Below are 7,284 nucleotides of genomic sequence, written 5' to 3'. Positions count from 1 at the left end.
CAGGTGTGATGGGGCGGTGGGCAGGTGTGACTGTGCGGGCAGGTGTGATGGGGCGGTGGGCAGGTGTGACTGCGGGCAGGTGTGATGCGGCAGGCGGGCAGGTGTGACTGTGCAGACAGGTGTGATGTGGCAGGCGGGCAGGTGTGACTGCGGGCAGGTGTGATGGGGCGGCGGGCAGGCCATCGTAATGCACTCCCCTTTGCTACATACTCTCATTGGTTCAGTGTCTCGTTCCTCCAGGTGGGCCTGCATCTGTTACCCCCAATCCGTGGAGACTGGCGCTTGGCAGGAGCACAGAGTTCTTCGAAGGGATGAAGGAATGGCGCTGAGCTCCACAGGAAGTGATGCAGTCATGGCTGGATTCCAGAGGCATTTATCTGGGCCAAGCAAGGGGAAAGGAGGTCAGTTTGTGGGGAACATGGTCTCCGCTCAGTGTTCTCTTCTGACACGGGACTTGCCTTCCTCTTTGTGACCCTCACTCGTACGAATTTGCTGACTCTGCTCTAACCTGTTTTCCAGATGTACCTGGCACTCTACCTGCACATTTTTCTGATGATCCCTGGTGACTTCTAACGGTCTTGTCAGCCTCAGAAAGTCCTGTGTCCCTAGCGTGCACGCTCTCCTTTCTCCCATTATGCGGCCCAGTTTGCCAGGTGACGATTGGCCGAGGAGGGGGGCTCTTCGAGTGGGGAGCCCTTTCTGCGACTGTCCCTCCGGTGTCCTAGCAGCTCGAGGGAGACAGAGGGTTCAGGGTCAGGCTTCCCTGTCATTGCATCCTTGCTGGATGCTGAGTTTAGACCCAGGAGGGCTGAAAAAGCACAGTGCACAGAAAACAAAGCAAAACAAAAACTATTGTTTTCATTATGCCAGCCCTAGGAGGCAGAGTTGTTAGAATGTTCTGAGCTGGAAGCTGGCACTGGGGGGCACAGGCACACGCGGGGCTGCCGGAGGACCTGTCCTGCGGGGTTGGGACCCGGGGGGACACCCTGCTGGGTCGGAAGCCCAGCTCTGTGCTCGGCCGCAGGTCGCGGGCGATGCTGGACGGGGCCCCGAGCCTTGGGTAAAGATGGCCCAGCGTCCTGGGTGCTGTGCAGGGCACTTCACCTCCAGTGGGGCTTGTTCCCACAGAGACCCCCTGGGTGGGGACTCAGGTTTGAAGCAGAGGTGAGGGGAGTGGGTGGGCCTGCCCCCATCGCTGGCAGCTGCACACCCAGGCTGACTTGGAACCACATCATCCAATACATGACCGTGCTTTGAAGGGGAGACTTCTGGGAAAGTGTCGTTTTGCTCAGATTGGCCATGAACGTCTCGTCTGTCTGCTCCTTTCGTCTCTGGCGGGGAGTCCTCAGGGACCCCTCCCATGCCGGGCATTTGCCAGTAGGTTCAGCAGCTACGGGAGGGACTGCCCCACCTTCAGGGTCTGCGGTCCCCGCAGGGCATCCCACGGCGTCCAGGGAACAGGCCCTGGCTGATTCCGTCCCTTGGTCAACACGCAGTTCTGGAAACATTATTTAGGGAACAGTCACGGTGTCGCAGAGGCTTGAAAGGCAGAGGCCCGGAATTTGAATGGTTTCCCTGCTCACTTAGTTTCCTGTATTTGCTCTGGAAGGACTGGAAAATCCCCCATCTCTCAACACCCACGAGCCAGAGATTACCAGAACCAAAAATAAAAAGATACCCCACGGTTTCCGAGCAGGTAGAGCGCAGTGATCGGGGGGCGCCCGAGTCCTCCCCAGACGCCGCTGGCAGGAGCTCCTAAGATCGCCAGAGCAATTGGAGAAACCCCACTGTCGAGAGAAATGCCACAGGCTGCTAGCTCTGAATTTTCCTTCTTTCTCAAAAACTGTTTTCTTTTTTCTCAATTGGATCTCTGGCCAAGTTATAAAACTGAAAATTTGGATTTTCGAAGGAAGTACTGCGGCCCACCGGTTGGAGAGCGAGAGCAGGTCTTGGGGAAGACGAAGTTGGGAAGCGCAAGCAGAGGGAGAAGCTCCCTCCGGAGCTGGGGCCCTGCACTCCTTCCACATAGAGCCGGTGGCGCTTTAGAACTTCCCAGAACGTCCTCACCACAGCAGGGGTGCTGGGAGAGGCCACACCCCCAGCGCAGCCCAGAGCCTGGTGGCAGGGGTGCGTCCTTTGTGCCCCCCCCCCCCCCAGGCCCCTCAAGGTCCCTCCCCTCTCAGGGCGGAAACATCGTTTATCGGTAATGAAGATACCTGAACCAGGGAGTGCAGGAGGCCAGTTCTGCTCGGTCTGCCCCCGGGGGCGGGTGGGGGGTGGTGTGGAGGGGGGGACGCACAAGGGTCCTAGCCTGCTTGCCGCTGACCAAGCTCATCTCAGCTCGGGCAGAAGGCAGCCCGGCGTGAGCTGGGGCAGTGCCCAGGAAAGGCTAGTGTCGGGTCAGAGGAAGAGCTTGTGGGCCTTGTGGGCCCCAGGACGGCAGCTGGGAAGCTGGTTGAGGAGAAGCTTCCCTGGGGAGCTGAGCTGCTGGAGAGCCAGGGCCCCTCACTGGGGCCGAGCAGCCGGCCCAGAGATCGGTGCTTCCTCGGCAAACGGAGGCTTGAAGTGGTTCTGGTTTGTGACATTGTGTTGTGTTGTGTTCAGCGGGTCTGTTTGCTCACTTCCGAAACCAGGGATGCTGGCTAATTGGCTAAACGCCGGGCCAGGCACTGGCCTGGCCATGTGCTGTGAAAACCGGTTCCAGAAGGCCAGCAAGATTCAGACCCAATTACAGCAGTCCCCGGGCTGTTGCCCGGGGAGTTCTCATCATCCTTGCGGTTTGCTACGTGTGTGTGTGCTGGCGGGCATTCGGGAGACAGCTGAAGATCGGTGTGAGTAAGAAGAGATGCAGGCTGGGCACACGGGGTGGAGGGAAGGGGAGGGCAGGGCCGGTGAGTGGAATCATGAGCCGGGTAGCCACGGGCCCTCAGGCCTCAGCGCAAAAGGGTTGTGCAGCCCCCAGGGTCTGAGCCTGTGGGAGATGCCAGGCCCCAGGTGCTGCTGGGACCACACAGTTAGATTAGATTCTCTGCGTCATGAGACCCCGGGGGGCCCATCCAGAGCCGTCCATGCTCCCGCCTCCGAAGTCTGCCCTTGACATGTATTCGCTTCTATCAAAAGAAGGCAGGACCCCAAGAGGCTGGAGAGGCCAGCCGTGAGCAGAACAGGCAGCATGACCGTGTGGACGGAGAGCCTTGGCTCACTTAATATCTGCTCGGGGCAGGCAGCGGGGTCCCACGGCTGCGGGGCCAATGCCGCAGCAAGGCGGTCATTACCGGCCGTTGTTAGAAATTAACTTCCGCAGCTTACGACATAAATGGTGAAGCAGGAGACTGAGGAGTCCCTCGCTGCTGTCCTGCCTTTTGTCTGTGCTCTCGAGGTGGCCAGGCCTGGAACTGGCGCCCGGTCGGCGCCCTCAAGCCCGGAGACCAGCAGACGCTGCTCGCCAACTCCCGGCCCATCGCTGGACGTTTTCCCAGACGCGTCTGGAAATGTGGTCCCGCTCAAGAACAGGCTGGGGAGAGTCCATGATGATGCACCGACTGCAGAGCTGCGTTTCCTGAAGGAGGAGAGTGGCTGGGCACCCGAGGGCAGCCGGGCAGCCAGGCAGCAGTTACCATACGCAGGACGCCCCCAGCCCCCGGCCCCGCCCAATTTCCAGGCAAAGTTTTCACAAGTGACCACTTTAAATGAGAGGGAGCTTTCTGGAAAACTGTTAGGAGCTCACAGGCTCACTGGTCAGGTGGGTGGGCAGCTCCCCGACCACAGAGCCCCAGGCCGGCTGGCTGCACGCACTTGGTGCCGTGAGGGGGCCGGGCCCTCCTCCTGCAGGACTCCCAGTGAGTGTGCCGTGCTGGGGGTCTCTGCACCCCGACCTCCAACAGCTCCCGGAGGGAGCGACCGGCTGTCTGGTCCTCTTGATGTGCTAGAGAGGACGTGCCCCCCAGGGGCTGAGAGTGCGCCTCTCCTGTGGGCCTCGGCTGAGCTCCTCCACCGGGGACACCGTTTTAATACTTAAAACCAGACTCAAAATCAATTCCGTCGTGAAGTTCCGGCCGCTGGGGTCACAGCCAAAGAGGGTATTTGTCAGAGTCACAGGGGAGAAGCTCAGCGGCTCCATGCCTGTGCCCTCTGGGAGTCTTTGCCCTTGGATGCTGTGCCCTCTGGGTGTCTTTGCTCTTGGATGCCGTCAGGAGGACACATTTCCCACCAGAAGCCACAGAAGATTAACCCCAGCCGCCGCCGCCAGACACCCACGCCAGGGGCCAGGAGACGGTGTGGGGTCACTCCGGGCCGCCAAGCAGAGGGCCGCCCCTCCCGCCCTGTGGGGGGACCTAGCTGGCTTCCTCGTTGCCCAGAACAGCTTCCAGGAGCGGGTCTTCCTTGCACATGTCCTAGCGTGACCAGCACCAAGTAAATAGCTGTTAAACGCATGAACGAGTAAGAATTGTGGCAAGTGTCGGATGTAACGCAGCAGTCCCGAGACTTAGACTTTCCTGTCGCTAACAGGGGTCCTCACACAGGAGGCAGGGGTTGGCGGGAGAGGGTCAGCGGGACCCAGCCTGCAGGAAGCCGTCCACGGAGACCAAGAAGACCCAGCTGGGCTCCCCTTCCCTGGGTGGGGCCCCTCTGACCTCCGAGTCTGGGCCCCATGCCTAGTGCAGTAGACGTTGACTGTTCTTCTTGCCCTAAACACCCCTTTCTTGCAGGCCAGCACTTGTCCTTGAGAACATGGCTGGCCCTCTCCTGCCGAACATGTTCCTTTGATGGGGCTGCTGCGTGCCTTACCTGGCCGAGGGTCTCCGGTGGGTCCTGGGTGGATAGGCTTTAGCTGGAAGCCCGGACAGGGGACAGCTGACCTCAGCCCAGGAGGCAGATTGCTCCTCCGTGGGGTGGGAGCTTGGCGTGCGGAGGGCAGGAGAGAGGCAGGCGCCGTGCCGTGTCGCAGGATGAGGGGCACCGAGCACCTGGGCTCAGCGGCGGCGGACGCTCACCCTGCCTCCCGTCTCTGTGATTTGGCGTTTCTGCTCTTCCTCGACAGCGTGAGCCAAGTGGTCCCCTTTTACTGAAAGCAGTCGACGTCGGTTTTCAGGTCCGAGCTTGGCGTCCTTCCGCCGGGCCTGAAGGTGGCCACGCACATCTGGAGTGTTGGTACGTGGCCCTCAGACGCGCCGGCTTGTGTGGACGGGATCTCCTAAAAGGCAGACACTGGCCAGTTGTGCAGCTCCTGGAAGAGGCAGATGCAGAGCAGGTCAGTGTTTGTTGAGCTGAACCTGTCACATCTGTGCGGCAGGCCTTTCCTGCCCGAGGCTGCTTCACGCACACACACGTCTCCCTCGAAGTAGATGACACGTCCACGTCCTGTGACGGGAGGGGCAGCTGATGTCACCGTCGGGCTCGTGGCTTCCGCCCCACTTACACGACAGAAGGGCCGAGCCACCCAGGTCTCCTGGCTGCCGGCTCCCCACATGCACCGTCTTGAATTCCACTGCTGGCCCCTTCTGCACAGCCCCCACCCCCACGGGGCAGCCATGTCGGTGGGCACCCTCCACACGGGGCTCACCCGGGCCACGGAGGAGGGCCACGGAGCCGGCGGGCATCTCTGCTGTCAGTCGGGCTCCCCTCCTCTGGCCATGCAGAGTCTGGGGCCTTTTCTGGAGTGGGGCAAGGTGTGGGGGCGCCCCAGTTATCCACGTGCTTGAAGCGTGGCGGGATGAGGTGGGGCAGCGGGGACTTAAGACCTTGGGTTCAAGGTACTGGATGGATTCCCTTTGCTTTCAGCCTCCAGCATGAAACGGCCTGTTGGGCTGTCCCGACCAGCCTGGTTCTGCTCGCCTAGAACTGCCCTCCCTGCGCATCTGTCTCAACCCTCGTGTTCCTGCCCGGGGGAGAGCGTGGAGCCGGGGCCACAGCCCAGATGACACATGAGGCCTGACCGAGCCCTGGTGCTGGGTGGGCACCTGCCTTCCTCAGGCAGCAAGATCAGTGCCCGTCAGAGCGGGGGCTCTCCAGACGGGGTGAGGGCGCTCCTGTTGGGTGGACGGGCATCCCTCCGGAAACGTGGCTCGGCACCGCTGGCTCACACCCCCCGTAAAAGGGTTTGTTGCTATTGTGAGCTGCCTTGCCGTTTCTGGGGGCACCGCGAGCGAGATCAACCAGCAGGTGATGGAGGGATTTCAGGATAGGACACAGAACGAGGCCTGTGCCTCTGTCCGGGGCCCCCTGGTCTCCCCACTCCTCGCTCACGTGGCCGGCGGAACGGCTGGGATAGCCGACAAAGTCTGGTCAAGCTCTGCAGACACGCAGGGGAGGACTGATAACCGTGGACAGTGAGCAGAAGGAGCCGTGTGCGGGCTGCATCCAGGCCTTCTTTCTCTTTTTAAAATGAACATATGTATTTATAGTGTAATATATGCAAACAAAATTTAAGTTCGTATGTGTGTGGGTTTCGTATTTATACCTTTTTCTGTTGCTGAAATGGAAAACCATTGCTAAATATATATACATACTTGTGTAAGTCATATATAAGTGATTTATGTTCAGCATATTTCCTAATATTTTATCTCTTTAATATACATCACATAACATTGATTTTTTAAAAACATTGAATAAAAATCCTTACGGTTATCCTTGTGTGTGCTATTCTAACAAAGGTCCTCAAATTTTCTCTTTTGGAAAAGTCAGTCTGTGCTTCTCAACAGCAGCCTGCTCTGGAGCCCCCTTCCTCCTCCAGCACGACCCCCCCAGGACCCTGTCCCTCCTCCAGCACGACCCCCCCCGGACCCTGTCCCTCCTCCAGCACGACCCCCCCCCGACCCTGTCCCTCCTCCAGCACGACCCCCCTGGACCCTGTCCCTCCTCCAGCACGAACCCCCAGGACCCTGTCCCTCCTCCAGCACGACCCCCCCTAGGACCCTGTCCCTTCTTCGACATGGCCCCTGCAGGCTGTCCCCTCTTCTCCTGACTGACCCTCCTGGTTGCCCACTGAGTACCCGCCATCGTCATGCTGGCTCCTTGTTGGTTTCTTGGACGGCCTGGACCTTCCAGAGCCCTCCAACATTAGGCAAGATGCTCTTCCCAGACCCTAATGCCTGCTTTGGGGGAGGGGGGGAAACGTCCATGCACTTGGTGCATCTTTAGCTTTTTCACTTAAGAGCGATCCTCACAGTCACCTGCCTGCCATTTGCCAAGAGCCACGGTGGGTCGTTGTGAGGCCTTCACACCCAACACGGAAACACATGGGACCTTGCTCTTGGCAGTGGATGTCCTGGCCTGATGTTCCGG

At 59.8% G+C, this 7,284-nt stretch overlaps 1 long non-coding RNA gene across 1 annotated transcript; it reads left to right on the top strand.

Annotated features, from left to right (window-relative positions):
- Positions 1-17: 17 nt before the first annotated feature.
- Positions 18-6,627, top strand: LOC115944110 (uncharacterized). Its single transcript, XR_004078683.2, has 4 exons — positions 18-401; positions 520-653; positions 5,093-5,251; positions 5,782-6,627. It is a non-coding gene; the product is annotated as an uncharacterized LOC115944110 (long non-coding RNA).
- Positions 6,628-7,284: the final 657 nt, after the last annotated feature.

The sequence above is a fragment of the Leptonychotes weddellii genome, unplaced genomic scaffold (assembly GCF_054177405.1).
Source record: "Leptonychotes weddellii isolate Sample4059 unplaced genomic scaffold, ASM5417740v2 HiC_scaffold_9276, whole genome shotgun sequence".
NCBI lineage: Eukaryota > Metazoa > Chordata > Mammalia > Carnivora > Phocidae > Leptonychotes > Leptonychotes weddellii.
Note: the sequence above shows the minus strand (reverse complement) of the source record. Positions and strands in the feature narration are given on the sequence as shown.